The sequence below is a fragment of the Macaca fascicularis genome, chromosome 9, assembly GCF_037993035.2.
Source record: "Macaca fascicularis isolate 582-1 chromosome 9, T2T-MFA8v1.1".
Taxonomy (NCBI): domain Eukaryota; kingdom Metazoa; phylum Chordata; class Mammalia; order Primates; family Cercopithecidae; genus Macaca; species Macaca fascicularis.
This window is the reverse complement of record NC_088383.1, coordinates 23,850,628-23,870,936: the sequence shown is the minus strand read 5'-3', so window position 1 is coordinate 23,870,936 and position 20,309 is coordinate 23,850,628. Positions and strand designations below refer to the sequence as shown.

The window sequence follows — 20,309 nt, the reverse complement described above, 5'->3', positions numbered from 1 at the left end:
TACAAAAAATTAGCCGGGTGTGGTGGTGGGTGCCTGTAATTTCAGTTACTTGGGATGTTGAGGCAGGAGAATCTCTTGAACCTGGGAGGTGGAGGTTGCAGTGAGACAAGATCATGCCATTGCACGCCAGCCTGGACAACAAGAGCGAAATCCCATCTCAATATATATATATATATGAAATAAAACAAAATAAGCAATCAACATTATCTCTACATGCCTTGAGGAAAGAAAGGTAATGACTTTTTAAAAACTGAGTATACAAAATAAAATCTTGCATGATCCTTCATTACCAATATTCTACTTTAGATCTTGCTGCACCTGCAGAGTCTTCATGGAACATTGTGTTAGGCTACATCAGGAAGAGAGGATGGCGAAAAAGGGTTGGGTGGAGTAAGCTAGGCAAAATGTAGAAACTGTGATGAACAAACAAATGGGTTTCTCAGATTAATCTCTGACTTGCTGATCAAGAGATGGAACTTGCAAAGGGCAGTAATAAGTCAGAGACTGTTCACATTTACTGATTACTGAGACCAAGGCCCCCAAAGTAAATCAGCTCTCCTGGAGGTACGCTGATTTTGGATCCATATAGTTAGAGCACCCCTGTGGACAACTGAGACCCAGGAGGATGTGTGGGACAGCATGATCTTTATGGTAAGAAAGGCAAAAACAATAATAAAGGAAGCGTTTAAAAAAAAAAAAAAAAAAAAAGCCCTACCTTTAGATAGCAGGTTGCTATCTTTGTTTATTTCATCTTAATTCTGATGCCAGCTATGGAATATGTTTTGCTAGTTTATAATAAGTGGGTGACTGCTCCAGGATCCTCTAACTGAAGCCAACACTCAAACCAGGTCTTCCGACGCCAACTCCAGTGTTCTGTCCCTGATGGGCTCAACCAGAAACATGCAGTTACCCCAGCATGGCCAGAGCATCTCCCATGAGACTGTATGTGCTTGAAAGGTACTTCAACCCCCAAATTGGGAACGGGCTTTCTTCTGATGAGATGGAATGTTTTCTTTTTATACACAATATGAATTTTATGAATTTTATGAATTTTATGGATTTTGCGTTTCTCCTATTTTCCTTTTTTTTTTTTTTTTTTTTTGTTCCTGAAAAGCCCAGGGCCCAATTTCTGGCCTGGTCTTTAATTTAGGAAATTGCATATAACCTTCTGGTCATATTTTCCAATTCTACCCATATTATCTGTCACCTTGACTTCTTTTTCATAGTTTCTTATTTTAAAGCGTCACGTATATCATCGGCCTCTTCAAATTATTTGTGGAACAAGGTGGGCTATAAATATATAAACAAACAAGCCAATATGTGACATTTGACAGCTCTAATTTCTGGAGATAGAGTTATCATTCTGAGTTCTATAAAACAACATCTAAACAGCCATCTTTTTACCTGTGCTTGGATAAACAAACAGCTATATATAGTAATGTTGCAAACCATTCAAGCATCAGTGCCTGACAGAGATTTTATAATCATAACAGCTGTGTTTTATGGAGAGCTGTGGGCACCGCACTGCTGTGGGAACCGGGAGAGGGGTGCATGTTCCCTGATTTTAGACTGGAAGCATAGTCTCCTTTCATCACTGAGGAAATTCCCTTTGGGAAAAGGTATTAAGTCTGGACTTTGCACATAACCACACTAGGGGAAGAAACACCTGCTTGTAGAGAGTTGTTTCATCTGTAAGTTTTCACGCCCTTCTAGTTCCTGCCCCATCTGTGCCAGGGGAGAATGCCAGCTCAGAGCTCCATCCGCTCCCTTCCTGGAATCCTGATATTTCTTGTTTCCCCTCCCTCTTCTCAGCTTCTCAGTTCTGAAGAGCCAGGTTTTCATACCTCATGTCGTGCCTATAACAATGGTCTTGTCTTTTTTTTTTTTTTTTTTTTTTTTTTTGAGGCAGGGTCTCCCTCTGTCACCCAGGCTGGAGTGCAGTGGCATGATCTCACCTCATTGCAATCTCTGTCTCCTGGGTTCAAGCAATCCACCCGCCTCAGTTTCCCAAGTACCTGAGATTGCAGATGCGTGCTACCATGCCTGGCTAAATTTTTTTTTGTGTGTGTATATATATATATTTTTTTTTCTTTTTTTCTTTTTTTTTTGTACTGATGGGGTTTCACCATGTTGCCCAGTCTGGTCTCAAACTCCTGGGCTCAAGCCATCAACCTGCCTCAGCCTCCCAAAGTGCTGGGACTACAGGCGACACCTAAAATCTTAAAACTCAAGGAGAATGTGGCCATTACTCTCTAAAACCCCAATCTCACCATGATGTATAAATACATGATGTAAGTTAAGCACTTTGAACAGCATAAAGTTTAACTATGAAATAGTGTGATAGAGTTTTTAACAGGCATAGAACTTATGAATACAAGGGGCCAGGCACCACGGCTCACAACTGTAATCCCAGCACTTTGGGAGCCCGAGGCAGGTGAATCACCTGAGGTCAGGAGTTTGAGACCAGCCTGGACAACATGGCAAAACCCCATCTCTACTAAAAATACAAAATTAGCTGGGCGTGGTGGTGGGTGCCTGTAATCCCAGCTACTTGGGAGGCTGAGGCAGGAGAATCACTTGAACCTGGGAGGCGGAGATTGCAGTGAGCGGAGATCGTGCCATTGCACTCCAGCTTGGTGCCAGAGTGAGACTCTGTCTCAAAAATAAATACATAATTGTTTAAAGTTATGAATACAGGTGAATTTAGATGCATGCAGTCTGTCTTTTTATTTTCTCAAACAATCACTAAGAGTTACACCTAGGCAGTTATAGAGATGGCCCTTGGTATATCATGGCCATCGTTAACTATGACAATAGAAAGTAATCACTGAATAAACATGGATTGGGGCTAAGCATTTTGCTGAGAGGGCCAAATCTACAAGACTCCGGCTGCAGAGCTCATAGGGGAGGGCTTCTTGAAACAAAAGACACAGCTAAGGCTGCATGCTGTGCACACACATGTAATTACTCATTGACCCATTTGTGTCATCAGCTTACAACGCGTAGGGCTGGAGGTCAGTGAGTGGATGGAGAGCTATTTTGATACAGACATAAGTAAAATTTATGATCTCTTTTCTAATTTAAAAACCCTGTGCTAAAATGGGCAATTTAAAATCATAAAGCTATCACTTCTAAATCTCTGTTCTCTTTTTTTTTTTGAGACAGGGTCTCACTCTGTAACCCAGGCTGGGGTGCAATGGCGCCATCTCGGCTCATTGCAACCTCTGCCTCCTGGGTTCAAGCGATTCTTGTGCCTCAGCCTCCTGAGTAGCTGGGATTACAGACGCCCGACACCATGCCCAGCTAATTTTTGTAGTTTTGGTAGAGACGCGATTTCGCCATGTTGGCCAGACTGTTCTTGAACTCCTGGCCTCAAGTTATCCCCTCACCTAGGCCCCCCAAAGTGCTGGGATTACAGGCCTGAGCCACTGTGCCTGACCTTCTTTTCTCAGTTTTGAATTGTTGCATTGAGATCTTAATTCCTTACTTTTCATTCCTTGTCTCAGTCATCTCAGAGTTTCGGCTGACTGAATATATTCAGAGTTCAAAATGAGATAAACAAGCGGTTGAGTATACTTTTATTTGGCTCCAGTGACCTCAGTGTGGTCACAGCTGTCACTGGAAGGTTATTCATTTTGCAATTTTGTGTTCTTGTTTCTAGCGCTAATCTCTCCAGGGCATTAAGAAGGCTAAAATGGAAATTGCACAGGTTATTAATAAAGAGACTTTGGCCGGGCGCGGTGGCTCACGCTTGTAATCCCAGCACTTTGGGAGGCCGAGACAGGCGGATCATGAGGTCAGGAGATCGAGACCATCCTGGCTAACAAGGTGAAACCCTGTCTCTATTAAAAATACAAAAAATTAGCCGGGCGTGGTGGCGGGCGCCTATAGTCCCAGCTACTCGGGAGGCTGAGGCAGGAGAATGGCGTGAACCCAGGAGGCGGAGCTTGCAGTGAGCCAAGATTGAGCCACTGCACTCCAGCCTGGGCGACAGAGCAAGACTCCGTCTCAAAAACAAAAAATAAAAATTAAAAAAAAAAAGAAACTTTAATTCAGAAATTCACAAAACTGCACATCTCTTTCGGTTGTAAGCCAAGGTGATAGTTTGCTTTTCAGGACTAAGTAGCATCTGTCCTATTTCTTGCTACACCAATATTGGGAAAGAAAGAGTGAAACTAGCCAGGTGCAGTGGCCCATGCCTGTAATCCCAGCACTTTGGGAGGCTGAGACAGGAGGATCACTTGAGCTCAGGAGTTCGAGAACAGCCTGGGCAACATGGCAAAACTCCATCTTTACAAAAAATACAAAAATTAGCCGGACGTGATGGTACACACCTGTAGTCCCAGCTGCTTTGGCGGCTGAGGCAGGGGAATTGCTTGAGACCAGGAGATTGAGGCTGCAGTGAGCTATGATTACACCATTGCACTCCAGCCTGGGCAACAGAGTGAGACCCTGTCTCTACAAAAAAAAAAAAAAAAAAAAGAGGGACTCAGGCTAGCCTAAGTGGGAGATTTTTTTCAGAGTCTAGGCAAGTAGTTCTCAAAGCATGGCCCCAGACCAGAGAGGCAGGCTCACCTGGGAGCTTGTTAACAGTGCAAATTCTGAGGCTTCATCCCAGGCCTAATAGAATGGCTATTTTTGAAAATGGGGCCCAGGACTCACCAGCATCCAGCTGATTCTGATGCCCACGGAAGTTTGAGAACTGCCGCTCCATCAGTCTAGTGTGTGAGAACAGGTGCCTTGAATCGAATCATGCTATGAGTACAGAGAGCACATTTCAGCTTCCTGTACTTCAGTCTAGCCAGGTTAGCAAATGCAGGGTCATAGTTAATAGATGGGACATTGAGGACCACTTCTCTTTTAAAGTGGCTTGTGGTTTGGGGACACCACTCCTTAGCCTTAGTTAATGGCGTCAGTAATTACTCGACTGCTTACAATTAGATAATGGTGTCAACAAATTGGTTAGTTAGTAGCCAATCTTCTGGGGAGCCACCTGAACATGGGCACAGCCCATGGCTGAGTACCCAACCATGACAAAGGACACATCAGAGACAGATAACCAGATACTATAGAACACATTATTTCTTGAACTGCAACAACCTTGATTCTCCAGACAGAAGTATATTAGCACTTGAGTCACCCAATCTCTGTCTCCCCTCTGTTTTTCTGTGTCCTTTAATAGCCTCCGTGACCCTTGTTTTAAGTGCATGTCCATATCTGCATTTTACAATGGTTCCTATAAAATTGTGACAAGAACGTTCCATCAGAAAGCTAAGTGCTGCCATCAGCACTTTTTTCTTTTTTTTTTTTTTTTTTGAAGATGGAGTCTTGCTCTGCCACCCAGGCTGGAGTGCCATGATGCAGTCTCGGTTTACTGCAACCTCTGCCTCCTAGGTTCAAGCCATTCTCCTGCCTCAGACTCCTTAGTGGCTGGGATTACAGGCATGCTCCACCAAGCCCGGCATTTTTTTGTATTTTTAGTAGGGATGGGGTTTCACCATGTTAGCCAGGCTGGTTTCGAATTCCCGGCCTCAAGTGATCCACTTGTCTCAGCTCCCAAAGTGCTAGGATTACAGGCATGAGCCACCGCGCCTGACCCATTAACACTCTGAATAGATCTTTCTGGGCCTTAACCTCCAGCAATAGCCAGAAGAAGAGTGTGTGTGCACCCAGCCTGACCAGGACAGTCTTCTCCCTTTCTCATGCGTTTTTCTCTTAATGAGATGGGCAATTGCTAAGGAAAAGTTCTGTGCCAGAGGATTGCAGCCAAAGCCTACCTGCCCTGGGCTTCTCCCTATACATGGAGACATTGCTACCACCTAACCTGCTACTACCCTGCCCCAACCATGGCCGGTTCTTCCTCTTGGACACGTGTGGGAACTCTTGTTCCTTTTTGGGAAATGCCATCATTCTTCTTAGTTTCTCTGTTGTCACTATGAGACCCAGGGACCTGAAAACAAATCAGTTAGAACAAGGTAGGAATTAGCATGTATCAAATAAGACTGAGGAGTAATTACTGCCTGGGCAAACCCGTGCAAAAACAGTCACGCTGGTCGCATATTTATGTCCTGCCATTTGTTAGAAACTTTCAAGCGTCTACTACTGTTACTTTAAAAAAGTCTACATGGAAATTCTATCCCCACCCTAACCTGAACTTAAGCCTGCAGATGAGGATCAGGCTCCCCAGCCTCCCGGAACAAGCAGACAGTTATTAATGGAAATGTTCCACCAGCTCAGGTATGTGCTAACATCTGTTAAAATTGCATTTGTACAGGATTGCATGAATTATTGACACATGAACACATTGCTTTAGCCAAGCACAAGCTTTTATGATTTCATGATGAGGCTTCCCAGAGTTCTAGGTTATGACAACCTGACTTTCAAAGTTACACGTTAAAGCAATCTGCTTGCATCTCAGGCTCACTGTGCAGAAGAGACTTGCGGTTGGGACAATCTGCCATTTAAAGACAATGACGTCTGTAGTCATTAAGGGATCCAGAATCTGTGGCTGGGACTTTTTCTGGGGTATCCTGAGTGAGTAGCTGTGTAGCCTGTCACAGTATAGTTTTTCAGAGGAATGCGTGTCATGCTCAGAATAGAGACATTTACTCCTGAGCATTTTTATTTTTTTTTTAGAGACAAGTTCTTGCTCTGTCACCCAAACTGGAACACAGTGGTGCAGTCATGGCTCACTGCAGCCTCAAACTCCTGGGCTCAACTGATCCTTCCACCTCAGACTCCTAAGTAGCTGAGACTACAGGTATGCACCACCATGCCTGGCTAATTGTCTTTATTTTTTTGTAGAAACGGGATCTGACTATGTTGCCCAGGCTGAACTCCTGGGCTCAAGCAATCCTCCCACCTCAGCCTACCACAGCTTTTGGATTACAGGCATGAGCTGCCTGGTCTCTTGAGCATCCTTCAATAAAAATCAGCAGGTTTAAGTGCCAGGGCTTTGTCAAGCCTCCACTATTGCTGGATCGACATCTCTTGTGCCCATGGCTTTTCCCAGGATCATCTCTGCATTGCTATAGACTCCACCATCTGTCTCACCCTGGTTTTGAGTTGGTGCATCTTACTGGGGGCTCTAGACAAATTAAGCATTGTTGTGAAGTGCACTGGCTCCGTGCTTAACTTGCTTTTTATTCCACCTACCTTCTTATAAAATATGTTTTGGAAAGTAAGGGATCAGGGAAGGTTTCTACAGTTTTGATGCATTATTAGGCCCATTCCTTGTTTCAGTCTCCACTTAGCCTAACTGAAGACACCTTCCGCTCTGGATAAAAAAGGTTATCGTTATCGGTCCTGTGGGACTTGGTGTCATGAAGGGACCACTAGGGGGCGCCCAGTGCCTCAGAATAGTCCAGCTTTAAGCAAGAAGGCGGGCAGGTCGCCAGGCCTGGTGCTGGAGGCTGATTCCAGGCTCCACTGAGGTTCCTGGAAGGCCTTCATGTGTCATTACTGGTTGGACAGAGAAGAGCACTGCCAGCCCCAGATGGGAGTGAGGAGGCCGGTCGGGGAGAAGGTAAGCAATTGAGAAGGCGGAAGGGGCAAGAGGAAACTGGAGAGGGCGGCAGGGAGAGAGAGAAGGAAGAGAGCGGAGGCCTGGAGAAGAGGAAACGAGGAGGGCAGGGAGAGGGGAGGCTGCGTTTTGCGGGACTGGGCAGCTCCAGAGACAGTGGGACACTGCAGCTCCAGAGACAGTGGGACACTGCTGTCTTTTTGGACCCTATGGTGCGTCGGGGGACGGGGAAGAAGCCAGGTTTGGGCTTAACTCGGGATGCTGGGAGTCTCTCTGGTCCAGGAGGTCTTAGGCATCTGTGTGCCTGAGGCTATCTGGGTCTCCCCAGTGTCTCCCCAGACACCTGTGCCAACCTGCCCACTTCATACTTTTCCTGTTGCATTAGGTTCACAACTTGCCTTGCTCACGTCTTTCTATAAAACAACGATACGTGTTGATGTCAGTACCTCCCCGTGGAAGCAGGAGGGGAGGATGGAGACAGTGGATTTGGTCATCACTTCCAGCCCTTTAGAATCACACTACCGGCCAGGTGTAGTGGCTCACGCCTGTAATTCCAACGGTTTGGGAAGCCCAGGTGGGAGGATTGCTTGAGCCCGGGAGTTTGAGACCAGCCTGGAGAATATAGTGAGACCCCCATCTCTACAAAAAAATTTTGAAAATACTAGCCAGGCGAGGTGGCATGCTCCTGTACTCCCAGCTACTAGGGAAGCTGAGGCAGGAAGATTGCTTGAGCCTGGGAAGTCGAGGCTGCAGTGAGCCGTGGTTGTGTCACTGCACTAAAGCCCGGGCAACAGAGCAAGACCCCAACTCTAAAGAAAAGAAAAAGAATCACACTTTATTATTATTTTGAACCATGAGATAATAAAAAAGGAAGGAACTTTTTCCCACTTAAAAATATTTCAGACTAATAATAATTGCTAACATTTACTGGGCTCTTACTGTGTTCTAGTAATAGGTGTCACCTTTTAGAAATCTAATGCCATTTAAGGCATGCAGCAACCTGGTGCTATAGTCATCCGTATTGACATAAGTGAAATGGCTCACCCAAAGCCACACAGCCAGCAAGGAGCGAGGCTAAAATTAGGGACCCAGATAGTCTGACTTCAGAGGCTGCCCTTAAGTAACTTAACAGAAATTAATATCAGTTAAGTGACAGAACTGGAACTTGAATTTAGATCCTCTATCTCCAAATCCTATTGAATCCTCTGTATCACTGTTCTTAAATTTTTTGGTCTCAGACCCCTTTATTCTCTAATTATTGAAGACTAAAGAATATCATTTCTGTAGGTTTTATGTGTTGCTATTTACAGCACTATAAATTAAAGCAAAGTAATTTAAATATTAATTCATTTGAAACAATAATAATCCACTCCATGTAAACATAAACAACATCTTTATGAAAACATTGTCAGCTAGGCACGGTGACTCACGCCAGTAATCCTGGCACGTTGGGAGGCCTAGGTAGGTGGATCACGCGGTCAGGAGTTCCAGACCAGCCTGGCCAAGATGGTGAAACCCCATCTCTACTAAAAATACAAAATTTAGCTGGGCGTGGTGGCAGGCGCCTGTAATCCCAGTTACTTGGCAGATTGAGGCAGGAGAATTGCTTGAACCTGGGAGGCAGAGGTTGCAGTGAGCCGAGATCACACCACTACACACTAGCCTGGGCGACAGAGCAAGACTCTATCTCAAAAAAAAAAAAAAAAAAAGAAAACATTATCAAGAGAAAAAATGTTTTCATTTTCTGCTACATGTCAGTGTAATATTATTTGATACAGAAAACTTAATATAGAAAGGCACAAAGACAAAAACAAAATCACCTGAAATGCCACCACCTAAGAGGGAACGACTGTGAATTTTGTTTTATATATTGTCCCAGCTTCCTGGGAAGATTATGAATTCCAGACATCGTGCCTTCCAGATGCTGAAATAGTAACCTTAAATTGTGGCCATTTTAAAGCGCCTGTAAAATCATTGTAGGAAATCTTAACGCTGCAGCAGGACCTGGAGAGGGTCTCAGTGACCCTTGGCCACATATTTCTAGACTTCACTGGAGAGCACAGAGCTCAGAGCCCATTCTAGTTTATTAATAGTATAAAGCGCACACCAAAGGCAAATGATCTAGCTAATAAATTTTGTTTCCTGCCCCAGGAGCCAAAGCTAAGCCCTTCACTGCTTTATGCTAAACATGCATTAAATTGCAGAGAGCAATTGGTGTTTCTCAGTGCCCCAAGTTTGCACCTGCCTGTTTGATACCAGGAGAGGGTGTAGCCATTTCCTCCTGAACTTTGGGTTAGAGAGAGCTGGGTATGAGGGGGTGGGGTTCAGGGAAGGTGAGCGAAAGCCCACTCAGGGGTCATCAGCTGCCTGGTAGTAATTCCTAGCCAATCATTTCTTGTTCTGTGTCTCCCTGCGGCACAACAGCTCTGAGCCTCCCAGGACATCACGTGATGCCTGCATTTTACTCCATGCCAAGTTCCACATGCCAGAGAACTGTCATAGAACTTTGGCAGGGAGAAGTGTCTGGGCCAGTGGCCTGAGGCAGTTACTGCTTCTGGCTCTCACAGCCTTCGTAGAGTTTGTAGGGAATCTAGAACTTACTGTGTCCCCTAGAGAGGGAGTCACCAGACTGACAGAAGCCTGGGGTTAGAACAGAGAAGCCGGAGAGCACACAGAATTTATGGACAGAAGCAAATGGCTGGGACTCTGATACCAACATCATATTCCCTTCCTCCTTGAAGGAAGGCCAGGTGCCAGCAGTTCTCTCTCACTGGTCTCTTCGTGGGGAGTGGTAGTCTACAGACCCCTAGTCACCAGATGCCATCTTGGGGAGAAATTGGGTGGAAGGCCCTGCAGGGAAGAAAGAAGTCTGCCACATCAGTTATTTATCTGAAAGAGATTATCCAGAAAGAAATAGCAACTGACAAGCAGCAAGCCGAAATTTTTCCTTTCCTATGCTGGGTATGGTGGTGAATACTCTTAAGAAGTTTCAACCAGACTGAGGACGGTGGCTCACACCTGTAATCCCAGCACTTTGGGAGGCTGAGGCAGGTGGATCACTTGAGGTCAGGAGTTCAAGACCAGCCTACGCAACATGGTGAAACCCCGTCTCTACTAAAAAACAAACAAAAACAAAAAATTAGCCAAATGTGGTGGTGCACACCTGTAATCCCAGCTACTCGGGAGGCTGAGGTGGGGGAATCGCTTGAACGATTGTAGGCAGAGGTTACGGTGAGCAAGATTGCACCACTGCACTCCAGCCTGGGTGACAGAGCAAGATTCTGCCCACCCCACCCCCCGAAAAAAATTCCAACCAATTCAGAGAATGGTTTGTTCTTTCTTAGAAACTTATTTCTTTTAATGTTGTTTTCTCTACATGGTGACAAATGTAAGGTTTTAGTTTACAAAGAGAGCATAACGTGTCCTACCCCATCTAAGACCTCACCATACAAACACCTGCTCTCTGCGACCAGTGGAAAGATCTTCCTTCAGCTGTTGGCTGTCAACAACTTTTTGCAGACTGGTTGAAGTTGGACAGAAATGGTAGTTAGGGGCTGTGTGGTATTATCCATGTGCCATATAATCAAAATTATGTTTTCACGCAGGCAGAACAGAAGCAGGATTCCAAGTAGGTCTCAGATCAGTTCCGGATCCTCATGCCAATGTCTTATATCCAGCTCCCCAGTCTCGTTTTACATTTCAGCAAAAGACAGTGTCTTGCAAACCCAGCGGCGCTTATATGGCCAGTGTCATCTGAGAATGCAACGGGGTGATTTGTGGTGGGAGAGCTGTGTTAACCAGACCCGAACTGCTATCCAATATCCCAAATGTAAACCTCTCCCTGCGCGGTTGAAAAAGAAGTCAAGGCTTTTGGAAAGTTCACCTTTCATTTGCTGAAGCCTTCCAATTTCTTGGTTGCAGCTGGACGTGCTCTCAGAGCAGATCAGACACTCTGGGAAAGAGAAGGGGTACCCCATCATCCAGCCTGGATTGGGGTAGTGACGGCAGAGCCTTCCAGGGACAGCCCACCTGTCCTGCCTGGCCCCAGGGCTCGGCTGAGGATGGCAGGATCCCTGGACTGATAGATTCTCCAGAAATAGCTTCATCCAACAAAACAACCTTTCGACTTCTACGTATTTTATCCTCCCAGCCAAGCATCCTCTCATGAGTATTTATTAAACACCTACCATGCAGCAGACATTGTGCTTGGAAACACTTGCCAATTGTTTCCTCGGAATTTGTTTTCCAGGCAAAAGGAAGTGTTGATGGATTAGCCACAAGCTGTAGCTCTCTCCGAAGCGTTTCTTGACTTATGATTGAGTCTTGTAGGAAAATGCTTCATTTTAGTGACTCTTAAACCAATGCCCAGTGTTTATTTCTGATGGACAGAGATCGTGTGATTCGTGCCAGATAACGATGGGAGCTGAGGGGATTTGCGAGAATTGTAGGTTCTACTTTTGATGTTTTTCCGCAGTAGGTGGGAAGGAGGAGTCTCACCAAATGAGAAAGAAGTTGGACAGGAGGGGGTCCTGCAGCCTTGGCTTCCTGGGAGGCACTTGGATGACTCACAGCAGGGGGTATGGAGCAGCCGCTGGCCGCTGCAGCCCTGGTTACTGCTGCAAATTTATCTCCCCGACTACGGCCTCTCCATCTGTTCTACCCTCTAATTACAAATGCAAAAAATAGCTAATTTGCAATGGCATCATAAAGAGGAAAATCTAAATGATTTAAGAGCTGCTCTGTGTTACGTGGAGCGTGTTTTACACACTCCAGTCAGAGAGAAACTGCTTGCTTCCTGTGTTGAGAGAGTCCCCTCATCTTGGCCAGTTTCTGATTTGCCCTGACTGTGGGAGAATTATTATAAAAAGTTGCAAAGGGCAAGGAGCTAGCTGGTCCTGAGAATGGGACACATCCCATGCTGCTTCTGACAAAAGAAGCGGCCACTGTGGTTACAACTCAAGGCCAATAATCTGCCTTGATCTCTAGATTATTTCAACTTCTTAGCAAAATATATAATGTGGACACAGTACTATGAGTCTAGCTATAATACAAGTTATTTTCTTTTTTAGGCAGGCACCGTGACTCACACCTGTAATCCCAGTGCTTTGAGAGGCCGAGGAGTGGGAATTACGTGGGGCCAGGAGTTCAAAGACAGCCTGGGCAACATAGGAAGACCCCATCTCCACAAAATTTTTTTAAAATTAGCAAGGCATTGGCCAGGCATGGCGGCTCACACTGTAAACTCAGCACTTTGGGAGGCCAAGGCGGGCAGATCACTTGAGGTCAGGAGTTTGAGAACAGTCTGACTAACATACACTACTAAAAATACACAAACACACACACACACACAAAACTAGCTGGGTGTTGTGGCAGGCACCTGTAATCCCAGCCACTTGGGAGGCTGAGGCAGGGGAATTGCTTGAAACCAGGAGACAGAGGTGGCAGTGAGCTGAGATCATGCCACTGCACTCCAGCCTGGGCAACAGAATGAGACTCCATCTCAAAATAAAAAAAAATTAGCCAGGCATGATGGCACATACCTGTAATCCCAGTTATTCCAGAGACTGAGGTAGGAGGTGAAAGTAAGAGGATCACTTGAGCCCAGGAATTGAAAGTTGCAGTGAGCTATGATGGCGCTCCAGCCTGAGCGACACAGTAAGACCCTGTCTCTAAAAAAATGAAATAACAGTTATTTTCTTTTCAATTGTGCCGGTGATGAAATGATGAGAATGATGGTGTTCAGGACATCCTACCCCAAAAAGCAGCACCTTGGCATATTGAATTTTTCTTTTCTTTTCTTTTCTTTTTCCTGAGACAGAGTCTTGCTCTGTTGCTCAGGCTGGAGTACAGTGGTACAATCTTGGCTCATTGTGACCTCTGCCTCCAGGGCTCAAGTAATTCTTCCTGCCTCAGCCTCCCAAGTAGCTGGGATTACAGGCACGTGCCACTGTGCCCAGCTAATTTTTGTATTTTTAGTAGAGACAGGGTTTCACCATGTGGCTCAGGCTGGTCTTGAACTCCTGACCTCAGGTGATCCACCCGCCTCGGCCTCCCAAAGTGCTGGGATTACAGGCGTGAGCCACCGCGCCCGGCCGGCATACTGAATATTTTAAGCTGAAGGAACTTGAGAAAACAGCAGGAGCAGGAAGGTCTCCCTGGCCTTTCCCGGCCCTTCTCGCCTGAAGCATAAGATCCTCCTGTGATGGGTGCCCTTCCTATACCCGGAGGAAAGGGACAGCCTTATCTCTGCAGACACAGCGTCACAGGGAAGAATCTGAACAGGCTGGCTAGGTTTCCCCCAGTTTATCACTATTAGATCTTCTCTTTTTGCCTGATCCCGTTTCTCCACAAGTGTCCACGCTTCATCAAGTCTGCCATAAAAACACACAGCTTTAGCTGTTTCTGATGGGGTCTTCATTTCCTTTTGAAGACTCCCTTGTTGTGTAAAACTTAAATAGATTTATATGTTTTCTTTTGTTAATCTGTGTTTTGTTACAGGGACCTCAGCCATATACCTAATATGAACAGAGGAAAAAGATATGTTTCTCTCCTACAATGGTTTATCATGAATTATCTTAGTAAGGGGATGTACAAAGGTGAGTGCACATGCAAAGTCATAGATGTGAACTTTCTTTTCTTCCTCTCCTCCTCCTCCCTTTCTCCTAGCTTTCCTCCTATGCCTCTGTCTCTAACTGTAGAAGACCTTATCCATCACTGTAGCAGCAGCAGCAGCAGCATGGTGCACAGGAATGAGTGATTTGGAGTCAGGGCTGCCTCTAGATTTCTGTGGTGCTTTGCCACTCAGTGGTTATGTAAAAACAGAGCAGGTGACACCCTCCCTGAGCCTCAATTCTCTTAGGTGTGGGTGGGATCTAGCAGCACCTGTCCTGCCTCCCTGACCCAACCTTTCAGTTCATAGGTGAGAAAACAAGGCCCAGAGAGGCACCTGGCTTGGTCTCATGGCTAAGATCCTGCAGGGCTAAGACGAGACCCTGGCTCTTGCATTTAACCCCTGCAGTCACAGCGATCCAGGAGCTGTTAGACACTTGGGATCCAGGACTGTGCTGGCTGCTGGAGGAGAGTGGAGGAGAGGTGTGGGGTAGGGAGGGCACAAGCTCTGGTGTAATCCACAAAACAAGAAGACACTTTCTCTGCGGTTGAGGAGCAGGTTGGTCCTCTTCACCCCTCCCTCAGGAGTAATTGAACTGCTTGACAGGTTCATCTTGCCCACTGCCCAGATAGAGCCAATTGATCAAGACAGAGGAATTGCAATAGAGAAAGAATTTAATACACATAGAGCCGGCTAAACAAGAGACCAGAGTTTTATTATGACTCAAATCAGCCTCCCCAAAACTTTGAAAGCCAGGGTTTTTTGAAGACACTTTGGTGGGCAGGGTGCCAGGGAATGGGGAACACTGATGGGTTGGTTTGGGGATGAAATCATAAGTGCTAAAGCTGTCCCCTTGCACTGAGTCAGTTCCCCTGGGTTGGGACCAGATGAAACAGTTTACTGGGCTAATTGGCACCCGCTGATCCACTGGAATTCAGGTTCTGAAGAACACCTGAACCACCAATCTTACCATTACTATTGTAATGGTATCCACAAAAATAATTGGAGAGATTAGTAATCTTGTGGCTTGCAGCTGTGATATGGTTGGATATTTGTCCCCTCCAAATCTCCTGTTGAAATGTGATTCCCAGTGTTGGAGGTGGGGCCTGGTGGGAGGCGATTGGATCATGGGGGTGGATCACTCATGAATGGGATCCCTTTGATGATAAGTGAGTTCTTGCTCTGAGTTCACCCAAAAGCTGGTTGTTTAAAAGTTTGTGGCACTATGCACCATCTCCCCTGCTCCTGCTATATGATATACCTGCTTCCCTTTTACCTTCCGCCATGATTGTAAGGTTCCTGAGGCCCTAACCAGAAGCAGATGCTGGAGCTGTGCTGCTACAGCCTGCAGAACCATGAGCTAATTACACCTCTTTTCTTTATAAATTACCCAGCCTCAAGTATTTCTTTATAGCAATGCAAGAATGGCCTAACACAGGTTGCATGACTCCTGGGCCATAACTTCTAATCTTGTGGCTAATTTGTTGGTTTTACAAAGGTGGTCTCATCACCAAGCAAGGAGGGGGTTTGTTTGGGGAGGGACTGTTATCATCTTTGTTGCAAAGTTAAACTAAAAACTCAATTCCTCCCCAAGTTAGTTCTGCTTATGCCCGGGAACAAACAAACGGCTGCTTGGAGATTAGAAGCAAGATGGGGTTGGTTAGGTCAGATTTCTTTTACTGTCATGATTTTCCTATGTCAGATTTTCCTCACTGTCATAATTTTTGCAACGGCAGTTTCAGTAAGAAAATAACTTCCCTGGGAGTGCTGAGACCTGTATTCTGAATCAGCATTGCCAGGAGTTTATAAAAAATCACTTTCCTCCTCTGGGCCTCAGTTTTTCCCTCACTATAAAATAAGGTTGAACAAGATGGACTCTAGGAATCCTTCAAGCCCTAAAACTCTGTTATAATATTATTGAACCTAATTGTAGCACAAGCCTTTGTTTCATTAACTGTAGATTTGAAACCCTCATTTGCTCTAGGAATCCTTTGGTTGCTGTAAGAATCTTATAACTTGCTATTTCTACCTTTAGTGATGGTATCTATGCAATAGGAAAGATAATAAAAGTTCTTTCTGGAAAAATAAAAAATAAAAAGTAAATGGGTCATTCATATAAGTGAACTCTGAATAAGCTGTAAGTAGACTATTTGAAGCAGAGAGAATAATCTATTTTCTAGGACAGTATAATCCCTTTTAAGTGAATTCTTAGTGTGATTATCAGATGATAAGTTCTTCAGTGTTGTTTTGCAAATAAATGATGAAAGAGGGGAGGGGGTGTAGTGAGAGGGTAAGTTCCACTGGTTGATGAGACACAATCCTCAGATTGGTCTCATACCTGTATTTGCAGGAGAGCTTGTTCAGAAATCTCAGATTACATGATACAGGATGAAACTACATCAGAGTCAACCACCTAGACTAGGCTAACCTTTGTAAAAACAGCCTCCGTCACATAATGTTTAACTTGTCAAGATAAGTGCTAGAATGTTTCTTCTCTTGCTCACTGTTCCATCATTTTGCGTAAGATTTACTTACGCAGTAAGTAAATTATTACCAATTATTTTTGTGGATACCATTACAATAGTAATGGTAAGATTGGTGGTTCAGGTGTTCTTCAGAACCTGAATTCCAGTGGATCAGCGGGTGCCAATTAGCCCAGTAACCCTTATGCAAAATGATGGAACAGTTACGCAGTAAAGGTTACTTCATAACCCTGCATACTGTTCACTTGTGTTCAACACATGCTCAGGAAACACCACAGATCACATTGTCTATACTGCAAGCTTCCATAACTGCCCTCTTTCTGCTTCAACTGCATGCACACTTAGGATACTGTTCCAGAAGCTCAGTGATACTGTCTAGAGTATTTCAAACAGGAGAACAAGTTTTCTTCTATTTTCGATTTAAAGATTAACATAAGTTTTCTTTCTCTTTTTAATTAAAGATTTGAGAGTTCAAACACTTTTATGAAAGGTTTTGAACTTGGAGGAGAGCAAATCAGGTGTCTGTTATTACTTACTCTCTGGCCTCAGGCATTTTGCCCCATGGGCTTGCCTGGGGCTGCTTTGGATATGCCCGGGAAGATGCATTGGACCTGCTGTCAAAGAGTTTCTGGTTAATACGGAAACGCTCTCCTGAGGTGCACAGAATCACTGGGACAGGTGAGTCAGAGAACATTCAGAATAGAAGAAAGGTTGGCAAACATAGACAAAGGAATCAGAGCCTTAAACACCACCTTTCAAAGTGCAGGAAACTGGGAGCAACATTTTCACGTTTGTTTGGCATTCTCAGGGTTTTGGAACCTTTCTAAAGCAATACAGAAAAAAAAATGACAAAACAAAAGAAACAGAGCATTTTCTCTAAAAGGAAAAAGGAAAAAACTGTTGGCCACTCATTGTCCTATCTAGAGAATGGAGAAAATTAAGAAAACCAAAGGGCTTTTTACTTTTCACTTATATGTGTGAGTAAAACCTTAGTTTTATCTTGTTGCTTTTAGTGGAAGCACGAAGTTTTCAAATTGTATTCACGGATTGACTTTTTGGAATAGACGTAACTTCTTTTGATTTCATCAGAAAAGAATCCTTTTCTATTGTAACAATTTGAAAAGAATATATTTTTAGCCATTAAACAGAACTTTTGGAGCTGTGACCAAGTGGTTTTTGGAGCAGTCCGTGAGTTTCGGTGTTTGCGTGGATGGAGGTCAGAACACACTGCTCCGTATACGATACGCTGACATTTGACAAAACAGCAGAAGCAGGAAGGTCTCTTTCACCTCATTCTTGCCCTTCTCCCCTGAAACAGGTAATAAGACCTTCATCTGAGAAGTTCCCACTCTATACCCGTCTTTATCTCTGAAGACACAGGAACACAGAGAACACTCTGAACAGACAGGTCTTGCTAACTTTGCAACCACATGACCAGCCCAAACTGGGCCTAGTCTGTTGATAACAAAATGTCAAGTTACTTCGTAGGTAAAGCAGGGCCCAAAACTACAAGCCATGTGCTTTTTAGGTAAAACAGGGCCAAAAACTGCAGGCATGCACAATAGACAAACCTTTGACCTCTAACAACACCTGGAACCAATGATTCCTCCCCTCAGAACCAAAAAGGCCAGGACATGACCCGAACCTGAATGCTGGAACTCTTTCAGAAGATCCGGGGCAAAAATCTGCCTCGACATCCCTGTGATGGTTAACATAGAGTGTCAACTTGATTGGATTGAAGGATGCAAAGTATTGTTCCTGGGTGTGTCTGTGATGGTGTTGCCAAAGATTAACATTTGAGTCAGTGGACTGGGAGAGGCAGACCCACCGTCAATCTTGGTGGGCACCATCTAATCAGCTGCCAGCGTGGCCAGGATAAAAGCAGGCAGAGGAGCGTGGAAGGACTTGAGTTGCTGAGTCTTCCAGGCTTCAGCTTTCTCCTGTGCTCCATGCTTCCTGCCTTCGAAGATCAGACTCCAAGTTCTTCAGCTTTTGGACTCTCAGACTCACACCAGTGGTTTGCCAGGGGCCCTGGGGCCTTTGGCCACAGACTGAAGACTGCACTGTTGGCATCCCTACTTTTGAGGTTTTGGAACTCGGACTGGCTTCCTTGCTGCTCAGCTTGCAGACGGCCTATTGTGGGACTTCACCTTATAACCATGTGAGTCAACGATCACTAATAAATGCCCCTTCATATATACATCTATCCCATTGGCCCTGTCCCTCTAGAGAGCCCTGACTAATACAACGCCTTATCGTAAATGGTCGAACTTGAAGCCCTCCAATCAGACCCTGCCAAGCCAACATTCCTAAATCCTTTCCCATTCTCCCTGATCCCTTAAAACTTGCCCCAGATCCCACATCTCAGAGAGAGATTTGAGCCAATCTGGCTGATTTTGTAATAAAGCCTTTCTTTTCTTAAAAGATGGTGCCATAGTTATGGACTTCTGTGCACATCGGACAGTGAGCCCATTTTCTTGATAACAACTTGCCCCACAGTTTATGATAGTTAGATCATTCCCCCTTTCTCCAATCATACTTCACAACTATCTACTGAGGTTTTCATCAGACTTAGCATAAAAATAACAGGCTTCTCTGTCTTTGGGTTTTCATTTCCTTATGAAGGCTCCCATGCTTCTTAAAACTAACATTAAATAAAGTTGTACACTTTTCGCTTGTTAATCTGTTCTTTGTTATAGGGGCCTCAGCCATGAATCCAGCCATGGGAAAGAAAGATATTTCTTTTTCCCCTACAGTATTTTCTTGTATTCAGGCACAGAGACTTCAGAACCTGAGTGAAAAGGCCTCCCCCTAAGCTGTAAATGACACAGCATAAAACAAGTTGTTTGCTTTTGACACGGAAATCCAGTCAGAGCAACTCCAAGAGCGAGTTCTCCGGTTAATCTGACATGACTGATTCAACTAAAGTGGATTTTAAAAAATGACTTTAAAAGTAGATTGCATCCCAGTTGCTTCCATCTAAACCACCCTCATTTCCTGTTCCTCTGCATTTTCTATTCCTGCTCTCTCCCTTCCTAGAATTCTGACTTAGCGTTTCCATAACACTCCGTGAACTGGAGGAGCTTTCTGGGTAATTAGCATGCAAATGAGCATTTCAATGCACAATCATCGACAAACCTTCAACTCTCCTGCTGAGGAATTGATTTGTTTAGAGGGCCTGGAGAAGGTGTGTTTTTCATTTAGACACGCTTGTGTGGCTATGAACACAAAGGGTAAATTCCATCTAGGCAGTAATTGATAAGGAACCATACGTGAAATGAGATATATCATCATAACAAAACAAAACAAAAAAAATCTGTGCTCTGGATTGGTCTGTTAGATGCCGGCTAAAAAACAAGGACATCTCAAGGAATATTAATTTTGAGCAATTCTTTTTCTCATGTATTTAAAATATTGTTGTCAAGACATTTATTTTAAAAAGCTTCAGTTTACCTGCAAAATGACTATTAGAAGTTTATTAGATCATACAAACTCAATTTATTATATCTAAATGTAACTCCCTTAAAAATGAGAGAATACAGCCTTTGTTCTTTCCTCTTTTTCTCTTTTACTGGAGAGGGGTTAGTAAAGGTTTCCTCTGGTGACATTTGGAAATGACACTGGGCTTGCCGTTTTCTTTGATAAACAGTTCAGCTTGGAGTGCCTGAAATATGTGTCCTTAAGACCAGGTTTC

At 44.5% G+C, this 20,309-nt stretch overlaps 1 long non-coding RNA gene across 1 annotated transcript; it reads left to right on the top strand.

Annotated features, from left to right (window-relative positions):
* Positions 1 to 7,360: 7,360 nt before the first annotated feature.
* Positions 7,361 to 19,286, top strand: LOC135965032 (uncharacterized). Its single transcript, XR_010577867.2, has 3 exons — positions 7,361 to 7,525; positions 14,021 to 14,118; positions 17,934 to 19,286. It is a non-coding gene; the product is annotated as an uncharacterized lncRNA (long non-coding RNA).
* The last annotated feature ends 1,023 nt before the right edge of the window (positions 19,287 to 20,309 follow it).